Below are 16126 nucleotides of genomic sequence, written 5' to 3' on the forward strand. Positions count from 1 at the left end.
CACAGACACACACACAGACACACACACAGACACACACACACGGTTAGCGTGAGGGGATCAGGGTCACTGATGGCCCTCATGAGAGCGCACGACTGACCTGAGGACAGCCATAGATGGTGGGCTGGACGGAGGGCAGAGGATAGTGACCCTTGGGCATCTTACAGACGTAGGTGTTTAACTCCGAGCAGGTGACGTCGTTCCATCGGGCCGTCTGAGACACAAAGCATTGAGATGACATTCATGCTCCTGCGTTTAGTTTTGCGTCTGTCAGTAAATGCAGTACCTCATGGTACATCTCCACACAGTCCTCACTGAAGCCCAGGTGGTTGTGAGGTTCCCCGGGAGCCCAGTATGTGAACGTGGCCTCATGATGATCCGACCACGAGAACAAACCCGAGAAGCCCAGATCATTCAGACCGATCCACACGTCACTGGTGGCTGTTTGACGGGACAAAGAGGAAATGTTGTGAGAAGAGCACATATAGCATATTGCTGTCGTATGTGTGGAGTTATTACACACACACACACACACTCAATAATACACACACACACTCTCTCTCTCTTTTGTACACACACACTCACTAATACACACACACACTAATACACACACACACACTCTCTCTCATACACACACACACACACTAATACACACACACACACACACACACACACTCACTAATACACACACTAATACACACACACTCTCATACACGCGCGCGCGCACACACACACACACACACACACACACAAACACACTAATACACACACACACGTGTGTATTTGGCTATGTACGTCTAAACGTCTCCTGTGATCATTAGTGTTTTGTTAAAACCTTCCCTCTTATTTCAACAAATACGATCAAAGCCGTGTGGCACGAGCACATGGGAAAGGAAGAGAATGAAATGGATATAACTGCGTTTTCAATCACGATTCGTGTTTATTTGCACCTAAATGAGCTAGTAAATGCACACACGTACCCTGGTACAGGTAACTCTCCAGCCAGCTCTGCTCTGTCATGGACCGGATCGACACCAGATCGGCTCCCAGCTGCCTGCAGGCTGTTCTTGCGCTGTGCCACGTCTTCTTCTCCTCAAACGGCTTATAGCAGAACTCTCCAAACTCATACCAGTCTGGACCAGAACACCTGAGCTCTGAAGAGACACGTCATTCAGACCAAGCAGCTTTTGCAATGAAGTGATGCTGTGACGAGTAAGAAAATTGTGTCTCACCTCCATCAGTAAAGTGGTACGACACAGAGTAGAGCCCATCAAACCTGCAACACATCACAGCGTATTTCACTCTAAAGCCGACTCTTCGACAAGCAGGCATCTCAGAGAAGACTGGAGGCTTACTGTCTGGATACGATGCCGTTTCTGGTGGATCCGCTTTAAAAGTTCTGACCCTCAGCTTTGAGAAGAGTGCAGTCTCCTCCAATGTCATTGAGAACCACTCCAGCGTGAATCGCAGCGGCACAGATAGAGTCCTGAAACAAATGACAGTCATGAATCATGTTTTTTTTCCCCAAGATGGCGCCGTTCCATGGCAACATGGATTGGGGATTCAACACTCCCTTGCGTTTTGGATTTTTTTGCAGAACAGAACACAAGTAGTTAAAATTAATAATATACTTTCAAGTCTCAAAACAATTAGTGTGGGGGCCCCACAAGGATGTGTACTGTCACCATTATTGTACTCTGCGTACACTAATGATTGTGTTTCACATTGTAAATCAGTGCAAATTTTTAAGTTTGCAGATGATACTACATTGATTGGTTTAATAACAAATAATAACAAATTGGACTATAGAAGGGAGGTTTCTAAACTGTTCGAATGGAGTTGTATTCATAATTTGAAGTTGAATGTCCTAAAAACAAAGGAAATGGTGTTTGATTTCAGAAAGAGGATAAATGCTGTTTTGCCATTGACTATTAATGGTCAGGACATTGAAAATGTTCAATGTTTTGTTTCACTTTTGCAGAAAAAAGGTTTAACAATCCTGAAAGATCCCTTACATCCAGCCAGACACCTCTTTACGCCTCTTCCTTCAGGCAGACGCCTTAGAGCAATTAAAACTAAGTCTACACGTTTTTTGAACAGCACTTATTGTAGGATTGTTCATGCTCTTAATTCCTCTGGTGTCTATGCATCTGTATTTCACTCCTTATAATTGATAGGACATAGATAGTTGTGTATGTGTATGTATTTATATACTGTATGTATTTTAATGTTTGTTATTATTGTTGATAAGCTCACCAAGCAAAATTCCAAACAACTAGGGTGTTTGGCAATAAATAAATAAATAAAATAAATAGATCATGAGGAAAAAATGCATGGTTGACACTCATACTAGCTTGAAGCGGTCGGGTTATAATCGATTATACTCGTACCCCGCGATACATGTCTGTCCCGTACACAGAATACGGCTCCCTGGCACAACCAGCAGGACAGTGAACCCTGAAACAAACAGGAACCCAAAGCAAAATGAAATAAACCCAAAAACATAACATGGGTAACATATGACACAACTGCAGGTTTCCAGTCAGAACATTTAGACCAGTAGTTGTTAATCCACAGCAGCTTCTGTATGTCCAGGTTTATCGCTCTGATTATTTGAATCAATGTGTTAAATAATGGAGACACAAGATGTGCTGCTGTGGATCATGAACCACTGCCACTGACAGTACATTAAGAGTTAACCAGGGTTTCAGATATTCAAGACTCGATAATTACGTCATTCTGTCTACGGAGTGGTCCAGGTTGGGTTTTGCACTGCAAGTCACAGTGTCTGAAAAACAGCCAAAAAAAGAGGAACAGATTGGTTTAATTTGCACTGAGAACAGACTGGGATAAATTATAGTTCTAATTCAGTTTTAAAGATGATTCATCTTCTGAATCAAGCTTTGGTTGAGCTCACAGTCCGGTAAGCAGCCCAAAATGTCCAGTCGCAGCCCTGCTTGACCGTTCCACTCCAGCGGCAGAACACGAACATACTGCGCTGAGATCGGCGTCCCCAACAAACGCGTCTCTGGACTCGTCCTGTCCACAGAACCTGGATACTCCTGTGACAGAACCACCATCAGAACCTTCTAAACTGAATGTATCTGATCTTCTCAGACAGAGAGACAGACAGACAGAGGCTCCTCACAAGCTCTTGAGAGGTTTTCTTTCATTAAATCGAGTCCAAACATCTATGAGTAGTGTGTGTGTGTGTGTGTGCGCATGTGTATTAGAGAGAGAGAGTGTGTGTGTGTGTGTGTGTATATTAGAGAGAGAGAGAGAGAGAGAGAGAGAGAGAGAGAGAGAGAGAGAAAGAGAGAGAGAGTGAGTGTGTGTGCGTGTGTATTAGAGAGTGTGTGTGTGAGTGTGTGCGTGTGTATTAGAGAGAGAGAGAGAGAGTGTGTGTATTAGAGAGAGAGAGAGAGAGAGAGAGACAGAGAGAGAAAGAGAGAGAGAGAGAGAGAGAGAGAGAGACAGAGAGAGAGAGAGAGAGAGAGAGAGGCAGAGAGAGAGAGAGAGAGAGAGAGATGAGGGCATGTTAAAAAGTAGGAAAAACGTAAAGAAAAGCAAAAGTGTGTGTGTATTAGAGAGAGAGAGAGTGTGTGTGTGTGTGTGTGTGTGTGAGAGAGTGCGCGTGCATGTGCAGGGCCGGATTTATGCATAGGCATTCTAGGCACATGCCTATGCTCGCTCATCTAGGGGGGGCCCAAACACAATGAAGAGAGAGATATATAGATTTTTTTAAACTATGGGCAATCTACAACAGTAAAGAACCAAAACCCCAGAAGACAAATATAACAACCAATAGGGTAAAAATGACAAACTATTTCCATGTTTTCCGCCTTTTATGTAGATACGGAAATTGCGCTTTCTTTCTCCTGTTCTCATTCTCAGACGCACACACGCGGAGATGCGGACAGAAACTGGTTGTCAGCGCTGCCCCACGAATTTATCAATAAAATAGTTTCACAGCTGAAAAGCTACATGACATCTCTTAGTAGCGAGGTTCTTGAAGCAGTTCAACTAAAAGATTCGCTATTAGTAGACGCTGCTGCTGAGAGACGCACAGACGCAGGTATTCACACGCGCTTAATCTCGCTCTCTCTCTCTAATAACTGCATTAGCCTGCATATCAATAGCGCAAGTCTGTTATTAGCTCTAAAATGACATTTTGGAATTTGCAACGGAAGGTTTGGGATGAGGTGCGTAAGAAATTACTTCAACTCACACGAGATTTCAGGACGGAAACATGACAAATGTCTTGAAATAAATCATCTGAACTATGTCTTGAGGTGTGGATGTTACTCCAGGCCATTAAAATTATTAGAGAAATAACGCACTAATGCAATTATATGCAATAATGCGTGATGTGGCCATGGCACCGGAGCCTATTAATAGAACGGTCTTTCTCCGTTCTCAAATTAAGAACTACTTTCAATCTTTATTGACTGAACACAAGTGCTTATTGCAATAGAAAACTCTGTAATGGTTTCCACTGATTGTGAAATATTTTTGTTTCGCTGGGGTGGTAATATTATATATTACTAGGGAAGGGGGGGGGCAAAAATTTGTTTTGCCTATGTCACGATAAGAGGTAAATCCGGCCCTGATTGTGTCTGTTTTACTGCAATCAACTCACCTGGCTACAGCGTCATCCTCCTGTGCAGCGGCTTCCTCTCGACCCGCAGGTGTAGGCAACAATGCCGTGTGAGAGCATGTGAGTGAGCGTGTGTGTGAGCGTGTGCGTGTGTGAGAGCGTGTGTGTGTGAGTGAGCGTGTGTGAGTGTGCGTGTGTGAGAGCGTGTGAGTGAGCGTGTGTGAGAGCGTGTGTGTGCGTGAGTGAGCGTGTGTGTGAGCGTGTGAGTGAGCGTGTGAGTGAGCGTGTGTGAGACAGGGCCTCTGAGAATTTGCTTATTGGCAAAACGTTGGCCCCTTATGCCGAGTTCACACTGCACGATATTAGCCCGATTTTTCACTCGCCGACAGGTTTTGTGAAATCGCCAAGCTTGACCAGCCACAACATCAACATAACAGTTACTGCAAAATTATTTACCTCCAACTCTCTTTGCAGAACACCCAATCCCTGTTCCCTGCACCTCCCTCCTGCATAATCTGCTTTTCTTTTTCTCCTTGTAGCTGGAAATCAGCTCACAGACAATTTGCGGGCTATATATATATATATATATATATATTAATAATTACAGTCTAGCTGGAGAACTCCGGTCTGACGCACTCGGGTTCTCACGTTATTTCCTTATCACTTCTCGCGTGTGTTTTGTTGTGAAACGTAGTTTGCGGACCAGACAGAGCTGTCGGCGATTCTTCCTATTGTGAAGTCATGCAGTGTGTAACCTCCTGTCTGAAGTCATGCAGTGTGAAACCCCCTGTCGCCGATCCATCGTGCAGTGAACTCGGCATAAGTGCTGGCCCTGCACGGGCAGCCCTCACTGTTAATCTACAACAGGGGTGCACAACTCTGGTCCTGATCAAACACACCTGAACCAACTAATTAGGATCTGAAGGAGCACTTGATAATTACAGACAGGTTTGTTTAATCAGGGTTGGAGCTGAACTCTGTAGGAAGGTAGATCTCCAGGAACAGGATGCACCCCTGATCTATAACAATACATCTGTTTCACTTTAAATACTTTTCAACTGACCTAACCAGGAACAATCAAAAAATAGTCCAGACTATGGTCCCACGTCAAAAATAACTTTAAATCCATATTCAAGCTGGACCATGATGTGGTGACCTCACCAATAGAGTCCTTCTAAAATGCATACAAATACACTGTCTTTAACTCTTAGCATCAATCCAAACATAGGCCATACCTACATGTACCATCTCTACAAAAAACATTAGCAATGTACACTTTTAAATAGAAAAAACAACTCCTTTAGACTGGGCTTGAAATGACACGTTTCCCAATCAGGACACAGCACAATGTGTTCAGCAGGTGAGCCATGCTGGCTACTGCTACTTGCTATTGCTAACTCTCTTCTTCTTCTTGGCTTTTAACGGCGGCTGGCAACCAGCATAATTAGGTGCATTACTGCCACCTTCTGCTCCAGAGTGTGGAACAGAGTACATTCTACTTATTAATCCCATCCTTTTAAGAAAATTAAAGAAAGCTTTACTATTTATTTCACTTGCCCATTTTATTAAAAATTTAAAATGTATCACCTGAATTCCATTCTTCTTGATTTCAACTATCATATTACTTCTTTCTTCCTCATATTGCTAACTCTCTCTACCACATGGCTTTACTTAAGGTAGCCTAAAACACTCTAGCATCCCTAGTGGTAAGGAAGAAAACTGCCCACATAATTCTTATTAACAGGCTCATGTCTGGCCCACACTGGGCCATCATTGGATTAATGTGGGCAGTCCCATAGTGTGGCCTGCTCATTGCTAACTCTCTCTACCACATGGCTTTACTTAAGGTAGCCTAAAACACTCTAGCATCCCTAGTGGTAAGGAAGAAAACTGCCCACATAATTCTTATTAACAGGCTCATGTCTGGCCCACACTGGGCCATCATTGGATTAATGTGGGCAGTCCCATAGTGTGGCCTGCTTACAGAGAGCCTGCGGTGAGCCCAAACCTGTGGGCCTCACCTGGGCAAGCCCGCACTGGGCCTGTTTAGGTTTGGTGTGGGCTGGCCCTAGCCCACTGTGCCCGCAAAAAGCCTACATGGGCCCCGCAAAGACATGTTTGCAGGGAAGTGTGTGTGTGTGTGTGTGAGTGAGTGAGTGAGTGAGTCAAGTCAAGTCAAGTCACCTTTATTTATATAGCGCTTGGTGAAAATCAGGCAACTGTGCGCTAATGAAGAACTGCTCCTCTTCACTAGAGATGAAAACATGCACAGCAAATTTGAAAGTGTTAAATTAACACTCACAGTGAGAAAATTAACACTTTTTCGGGGTTTATATAGGTCCACACTAAATAGAGTTAAACTAACACTTTAAATAGTGTTACTTTTTTTTACACTTGCATAGAGTAAAAACAACACTGTAAGTGTTCACCGTTTGTTCACCCGCAGTGTTTCCCTCCCCCTCATTTACACCAAGTTAGTGCTGACACTACACTAGGTGTGTCAGTATCTTAACACCAAGATAATTATTTCCACATTTCTTTAGTGTATTCTTAAAAACGTTATGCTTGGCCTCAAACCTCATGCTCCACATGTGCACTAACGGTCCAATTTTGCGAATACAGGCTGGATAATGAACCATAAAATGGTGTTTGGGGAACAAGTTTTTGTGTGGATATAACTCTTTTAATAATCCATGGTGCTAAATTATTAAATACTTCAGGTGGACAGTCATGCCTTTAGAAATACAAGGGGAAAACACCAGGTTTAGAATGTGAAGTTATGTGCAGGAGCACCCAAGGGTACAATATCACCAAACAGTAATGGAATGTTTTTGATAAGACAGAGTGCCTGGATGGAGTTGAGCCCTATGCTATTTCCACTGTGCTCTAGATTAACCTTTGTAGGCTGATTTTTTCTCTCCAAATATCCATAATCAAGAGCAATTCACTCCGTGTAACAAATTTTTCTGAAAGACACTCAAACAGTAGTTTCATTTCAAATTGCACAACTCCTTCCAGGATGTCATGCATCACATCTAGAGAGTAGTTGTAGCACACATGAAAATACTGCAGACTATTGGGTGTCGAGTTTCTTTTGTTACAATGTGAAATGATAAATGCATAATAAAAAAAAAACAAAAAAAAAAACATAGTGCCGTGAAAAGGTTTTTGCCCCCTTGTTTTTAAATTTTTTTGCATATTTGTCACACTTAAAATATTCAGATCATCTAACAAATTTTAATATTACACAAAGATAATGCAAGTAAATACAAAATGCAGTTTTTAAATGATGATTTCATTTATTAAGGGAAAAAAGCTGTCCAAACCTGCCTGGCCCTACGTGAAAAATTAATTGCCCCCTCCTGTTAAATCATGAAAGAACTGCAATTAACCACATTATTTTAGAAAGCTGAGTTAAATTTCACTAGCCACACCCAAGCCTGATTACTGCCAAACCTGTTGAATCAAGAAATCACGTAAACAGAACCTGTCTGACAAAGTGAAGCATGCTTAAAGAGCAACACATGCCGCGATCTAAAGAAATTCACGAACAGATGAGAAACAGAATAGTTGACATGTATCAGTCTGGAAAGAGTTATAAAGCCAGTTCTAAGGCTTTGGGACTCCAGCGAACCACGGTCAGAGCCATTATCCACAAATGGAGAAAACTTGGAACAGTGGTGAACCTTCCCAGGAGTGGCCGGCGTACCGAAATTACTCCAAGAGCACAAACGACGACTCATCCAGGAGGCCATAAAGAACCAAAAACAACATCTTAAGAACTGCAGGCCTCTCTTGCCTCAATTAAGGTCAGTGTTCATGATTCAACGATAAGAAAGAGACTGGGCAAAAACGGCATCCATGGGAGAGTTCCAAGGCAAAAGCCACTGCTGACCAAAAAGAACACAAAGACTCGGAACACAAAGGCTCGTCTCACATTTGCCAGAAAATATCTTGATTATCCCCAAGTCTTTGGGCAAATATTCTGTGGACTGATGCGACAAAAGTTGAACTTTTTGGAAAGTGTGTGTCCCGTTACATCTGGCGTAAAACCAACACAGCATTTCATAAACAGAACATCATAGCAACAGTCAAACATAGTGGTGGTGGTGGTAGTGTGATGATCTGGGGCTGCTTTGCAGCTTCAGGACCACGATGCCTTGCCATAATTGATGGAACCATGCACTCTATCAGAAAATCCTGAAGGAGAATGTCCGGCCATCAGTTTGTGACGCAAAGAAGAGTGGGCCAAAATTCATCCACAGCAATGTGAAAGATTCATAGCCAGTTATCGCAAACGCTTGATCGCAGTTGTTGCTGCAAAGGGTGGCACAACCAGTTAGTAGATTTAGGGGGAAATTAATTTTTCACACAGGGCCAGGCAGGTTTGGACAGTTTTTTTCCCTTAATAAATGAAATCATAATTTAATTCACGGCACTGTATATAACACATCTTAACCCAATATGTGCCAAACAAAACCAGCTGATATCATGCTTTGTGTATTACAGTGAAAGGAAAACGTCATTAAAAATCCCCCCCCCCCACAAAATTAAAATTTTTTTGCTGATACACCCTCAGTCAAATCAAGCTATGTGACTGACTGGCTTCATTAGAACAAAGTTGTACATGGATATCCGAGAGCTGTAGGTCAATATAATGCAAGTGAACACGTGCAATCAGTTAGAGTCCAAAAGGAACATTTAGACACATTATGCCAGTTATTTTCAATCCCTGTCCTGTGGACCCACCGCTCTGCATGTTGTATGTCTCCCTTATTCAACAAACCTGATTCAGATCTTCACCTCATTAGGTAAGAGCTCCATGAAATAAACTAAAGGGTTAGTTCACCCAAAAAATGAAAATTTTGTAATTTACAGAAAAGGTTGTTACCCACAGGTTGTTCCAAGCCTGTATACATTTTTGTACTGCTGAACAAAGAAATTGAAGAAAGTTTGTAAACAGGCCACTTTGTACAGACATTACCTATCATAGTATTTTTTTTCCTACTATGGAAGTCTGTTTACAAACTTTCTTCAAAATATCTTTGTGTTCAGCAGTACAAAGAAATGTATACAGGCTTGGAACAATAAATGATGAAGAGTAAATGACAATTTTAATCAAAAAAAATGGTTAATGCTAAACTTAACATTGTTTTCTACGCCAATTTACACAGCTGTGTGTATTTCTTGCATCTGTGCACTGAAGTCTTACCCATGAATTTCTGTCATGTGACCGACAACAATATTAACAAGCTGACATCTGGTGCTTTACAATAAGGTTTCATTAGTTAACATGGACTAAGAAAGCACAAGACTTCTACAGCATTTAATAATCTTAGTTAATGTTAATCTCTCCTCGTGGTCGTCCGCCATTAACCAAAAAGGAAATAATGTGCAAGGACCGGAAATTGGATCAACTCGTCACCAGCGTCAATTATGTCAACTCGCTGTAATTACACTGACTCCGACCACTGATTTACACTGCAAGTGTTAATGCCATTCAAATCAACACCAGAATCAACACTTTTTAACTCTGATAAATTAACACCATAAAAACAACTCTAAACAACACTGGATATTTTGCTGTGTGGAATATGAGTATGAATGTAACCCGTTACAATCCAAACAAATCTCCCTAAGCTTCAGTGCTCATTCTCACGTTTTGATGGTCACTAGGTTTGCACCCATGTCAAAGCACTTGGTCTGAGCCAGATACCAGCTGGTCAGCAGATTCTGGTTACTGACCACCCAATAACAGTCTCCTGAGAAACTCAACCATCCAGAAGGACAAACAGCTGGAGCGACAGAAACAGAAGAGCATATCACTGAACCGAAAACAACTGAAATGCACAATTATAATGATTAAATGTATATATAACATTAACAACAGAATCATGTGCAAAATATTGCATCAGTGCACAAATACAAAATGAATTACAGAGCGATAATGTTTGGATCTTACTATTCAAAGCTTTCTTGCACATGTAAGGTCGCTCATAACGGCAGACGTGTGTTCTCCATTTCCCATAATCCTCTCCTGATTCTTTGATCATAGCAGTACACAAACCGTTGGCTTTGTCACTGGGTTCAACAGTGAGAGCTTGAGTTATTATCACGCAGGTCAACACTTAAATGCTTCATTTTATTTTAGTGAAAAACACTTTCTTTGAGTCACAGTTTTGAGAAGAGCAGAGTAAGAAAACTAACCAGGTACTATAACTAGTTTAGCAGTTGTCTTACGTGAGATCAGGCTGTCCTGCCGGCCAGTTTGTGTATGTGGACGTACTCGCATCAGACCAGGAGAAACTCGTGGCATTTGGTTGTATTTGACAGGATAAAGTTGTGCATTTCTGTGAAAATAAGGGAAGTGAATACAGACAACATGCAATAGAAATATAACAGCAACGCAACTGTTTGAGCTGTGATTATTTAACATGTGACAAAATGTGGTAGTCTATTTAGATTTGTAAAAATTAAATGAAAAAGAATTGGTCATGCACTGTACTGTCTTTGTTGTTTAAGAAATGATTCAACAGATTTCATTGAGGTGCATGTTGTGTATTAAATCAAGTGGTCCAGGGTTGATTTTACACAGACAGCGATGATTCTCACCATTGTGGAAAAGCCAATCCAGAGGTCAAAGGTGGACGCGTCCAGACGGCTTGTGACATACAGCTCCTCTTCAGAAGATGTGATTGACACCAGGTCTCCTCCGTCTCGGACACAGTCGCTGCGAGCCGCCACCCAGCTCTTCCGGACGCCTGCCCTTCGCTTGTAGCAGTTAGAGCCGAAGGCCTGCCAGCCGTTCACAGAGTCACAGACCGGAGCTGGGTTCGCTGGAGAGACAGAGGACAATATGTCACACACACACACACACACACACACACACACACACACACAAGCAGATACACACGGGTGATATATGGAGTCAATAATAAGCAGATTATACGTACGGTTTGATCGTTTACAGATGTACTGCCGTCTCGCTGAGCAGGTTTCATCGTTCCATCTGCCTTCATTAGCTCCCAGAACCTGTCCACAATCCTCATTATCTGCCCAGTTGTCCGGCTGACCCTCCTTCCAATACCTGCAATTCACGACCGCCAGCCCTCCTCACACTGACTGAAGCCTTGGAGAAAACAGCGTGCTTATTGTTCTCATATTAATCACAAACCACACGAGGACAAAAATGAAAAAGAGAACAAATGAGAGAAACTGTGTTCAGCATAAAAAATCACAAGCCTTTTAAAGGGATCATTGCATCTACAGATAAACCTTGGGCAATAAATTCATTACACAGTTCCTCTAAAACAAGTTGTGTTTTATTATATTCGGCTAAAATCAAAGAGAGAGAAAATTTCTGCTTGCAAAAGACAATGGTCAAATTCTCCATAATAAAAATGCCTCATGACTGAGATGTAAAGCTGAAACATGAGTGTCATATGCACTGCTAATGTTTTACTGGAAACGGTGTCATAAACAATCATATGTGACCCTGGACCACAAAACCAGTCATAAGGGTCAATGTTTTGATTAATTAATACTCATCTGAAAGCTGAATAAATAAGCTTTCCATTGATGTATGGTTTGTTAGGATAGGACAATATTTGGTCGAGATACAACTATTTGAAAATCTGGAATCTAAGGGTGCAAAAAAATCTAAATATTGAGAAAATCATCTTTAAAGTTGTCCAAATGAAGTTCTTAGCAATGCATATTACTAATCAAAAATTAAGTTTTGATATATTTACAGTAGGAAATTAACAAAATATCTTCATGGAACATGATCTTTACTTAATATCCTAATGATTTTTGGCATTAAAAAAAATTGATAATTTTGACCCATACAATGTATTGTACATCTCTACATTCAGAAAAAATGGCCAAAAGATCTCATTATAGATTTAGTTTGTCAATCAACGTTGTCAGAAAGTTAAACACATTTTCCCACTTACCTTATATTTAAAACTGGAAATTCAAAATTTCAGACTATATTTTGAATCCTATTCACAGAGTGCCACACACAGATTCATAAAAAAAAAAAAATATATATAAAATACTTGTTTTGTTATAGAGTTTAGCAATATTATTAAACACAATTTTCAGCATGTTCAGCAATGATTTATAAGTGTAAGTCTATGATTCTGACAGACTCTTTGAAATTTGCGCTGGTCTACACTGTACTGAATTAAACAATAATTGATTTTGAGATCCTGGATGAAACTGCCAGGGAGAAACAGTCATGATTAACAAAGAATGAAGCTTTTACTATTTCAACAAAGTGGTTCTTCTATTAAATGTGTTATTCTGTTAAACTTACTATGAACATGAGTGAATTTACCAGAATGGATGAGGCCAATGACAGTAAAGACTAACAAAAACATTATATAAAATGTAATGTTTTTTTAGTCTGTAACTTGAAACAGCATTTCACAGGTTTATTCTTCTGTCATCCACACGCCTGTCCTCTGGAGATCTGCACATCACACACCGAAGGCTCTTTTACTCTCATCAGAGTCCAAAGATTAAACTGTAAAACATACTTGATCATCTGATGCTGTGACGCACGTTAATGTCCAACACAATCAAATTCACCCGTCTGGAGAGACAAAATCATGTGACATGTCATTATGTTCTGAAGAATACAGTTATAAAATAGTACATGTGCATGTGAGTGATTCTAGCCACTTTGATGTGAAAAATCTAAATTTTTTTCTTTTTGAAACATTAAATAGCTGAATAAATTAACTGGGCAAATTAATCAGTCAAGAGTGACATTATTCAAAGGTAAAAAAAGTTTAATTTTCCTTTAACAAGAGCTTGATTGACATGTTTTTGAACAAAACAAAAAACATTTCAGTCTGCACATATTACATAATTATATGTATTTCAAATGTTTTGTTTCAGGTCAAAAGTGTCCAGAGATGCGAGATTTTCCTCCATCATAAAATCTCTGATTTGACTCATTGCCTGATTTCTTTATTGCTCTGGTCAGTAAATAGATGGCCTCTAGTACGAGAGCATCACAGAACTGAGCAAATATGATTATAGTTGAAATATCAGATCATTTGTTTGACACAAAAGATTTATTTCAAAGAACTTGAAAGGAACCAGAACCCTGAAGCCAGCGATTGTCCTCTGTCAGAAGTCAAGTCATCTTTATTTCTATTAGGGCTGTGTTCGATACATCGATACGACGATGTATCGTCACAGAGATTTGACGATACGAGTATCGATACAGCAGGCCCTGCATCGATATTGTGGCACGTGTGCAGCAGTGGACCGCGCTTAATTTGAATACAAGAACAACGTTTAAAATTAAGTAGAAACGTGTGAGGTTTCTAAAAAATAATCAATAGAGCATAATATATAGGCTACAACAAGGTTTAATTTGGCCGCAGAGGAACACAACTGGGTTGCCTGATATAAAGAGACGTAATCCCTGAAACAGAGCTTCACACTTGCGCAATACAGAAATATCTGCTAAGTGTGCTACTTATCGTTGTCAACCTGGCAACCCTGTGATCTCTCTCCACTGTGGATAAACGCGCTTGCTTTCTGAAAACACCGGTAAGCTTGCAGTTTAGTGATCTCCACTTCAATATTCTATTCTCAGAAAAGTGTGATTCATCAAGTGTTCATTTATGAGAGAGAGAGAGAGAGAGGCTGTGGCTTTAATTCCTTTAGAAACAAAGATGTTACCAGCTCCTTGTTGAGAAAGATAATGTAGCACTTGAGCGATTAAGCTATTTTATTGATAAAATTGCGGAGCAGCACTGAGAAGTTTGTGTTGTTGAATGTCTCTGTGCGCGCGCGGCGTGATCTGTGTGTGTGCGTGAGATACAGAAGACGGCGCATTAGTTTAGAACTCTTCTTATTTTTATTTTTTAAATGTAGAAAATGTGTTAATTTGTGCAATGATAACATACCAGCAATGTTAAGATGATTTAAAAAAATATATATTAGTATGAGTACATTACAATATACATTTATTAGAGCTAGTACATTATTATTTATGGGCTTAAAAACAAGCTGCAAACACTCAGAATATTGCACCTGGTGGAGAGTGCACAATGTAAACATGAAACATATGCCATTACCTATATTGAACTGTAGTACAGTTATGGAGGCCCTTCATTATGCAGAGATCAGCTGCCTGCTCTGCCAATAGTTAGCAACGGCCCTATAGTATGCAGTGTTTAATAAACAGCTGTTTTACGAAATTCTGCTTTGGTGAAATTCAGTGCAGTCCTGTATCGTATCGTGACTTTGCTGGTGATACACAGCCCTAATTTCTATAGCTTTTTTTTACAATACAGATCGTGTCAAAGCAGCTTTACAGTGTTAAACAGCAAAATAGTGTCAATAATGCAAGAGGACAATAGAAGAAAGTCAGTTTATTGTTGATTCAGTGATCTCATCGTCCAGCTCAGTTCAGTTCAATAGTTTCTGTGCAATTAAATTGACAATGTTGCCAAAAATTGTCTCCAACTAAGCAAGCCAGAGGCGACAGCGGCAAGGAACCAGAACTCCAGCGGTGACAGAAATGGACATGTGAAGAAATCTAGCGTGTGAGAATCTAACAGTAAATCCTACAGGACAGGCCTATCGTCCTCAGTTAGAAACATCTGTCAACAGATCAAACAGTTTGAGCGTTTTCAGTTTTTTTTTTTAACTGATGTAGGCATATTTAATTTAACTCTAACGTGTTCATGTTGATGACAGAACTGGATCCAGATGTAAAATAACAGCAACAACAAAAGTCTCTCTGTACACATTTGTTAATTCTAGGGATGTAACGATTAACCGCGAGCCAGTTGAAAATCGATTCAAATATGTGACGATTCAAATCAGTTGAGATTGTCTCGTTCAGCTCGTCTGCTGTTTCTGTTTCATGCAGATATTTTTATGCACAGTTTCACAAAACTGAAGTCAAATCATTCTGTTTTTGCTTCAAATTTCTTAATTATACAATAAAATTTAGATTAAAAACTGCTCATGTTGCATGTATGCAGCATCTTTGTTTGGATCATGATTAAAATGCAGTGGTTGCCTCTAATTTTACATGGAAAGAGCACAGACAAAGCCTTAGTTTGTTTATATGAACAGATTTCTTTTATTTGTGTTACTCATTTATTTGATTTGGGGCTTGTTTTAAAATTTCTATTTAGTTTTGTTATTTACATTTACATTAAATTTAAATTGTCATTTAGCAGACGCTTTTATCAAAAGCAACTTACAAATGAGGACAATAGAAGCAATCAAAACCAACAAATGAGTAATAATATGCTATAAGTGCTATATTAGTATATTATTATAGTGTTATATTTCAATTTCACAAAGAAACGTGCAGCATTTTGTCCAAGCAATAATAAAAGGACACATTTAATTTATAATTTGTCTTAAATCTAATTTTGTTAAAAAAAATCGTGAATCGAATTGAATCGTGAAATCAAAATCGTGAATCGAATCGTGACTTGAGTGAATCGTTACATCCCTAGTTAATTCTGCTTCTTTTGTCATTCTAATAAA

At 40.0% G+C, this 16126-nt stretch overlaps 1 pseudogene; it reads right to left on the bottom strand.

Annotated features, from left to right (window-relative positions):
- Positions 1-16126, bottom strand: part of LOC107693477 (macrophage mannose receptor 1-like) — a 30077-nt pseudogene that overhangs the window by 6964 nt on the left and 6987 nt on the right.

The sequence above is a fragment of the Sinocyclocheilus anshuiensis genome, unplaced genomic scaffold (assembly GCF_001515605.1).
Source record: "Sinocyclocheilus anshuiensis isolate Anshui unplaced genomic scaffold, SAMN03320099.WGS_v1.1 scaffold1582, whole genome shotgun sequence".
Classification (NCBI taxonomy): Eukaryota; Metazoa; Chordata; class Actinopteri; order Cypriniformes; family Cyprinidae; genus Sinocyclocheilus; species Sinocyclocheilus anshuiensis.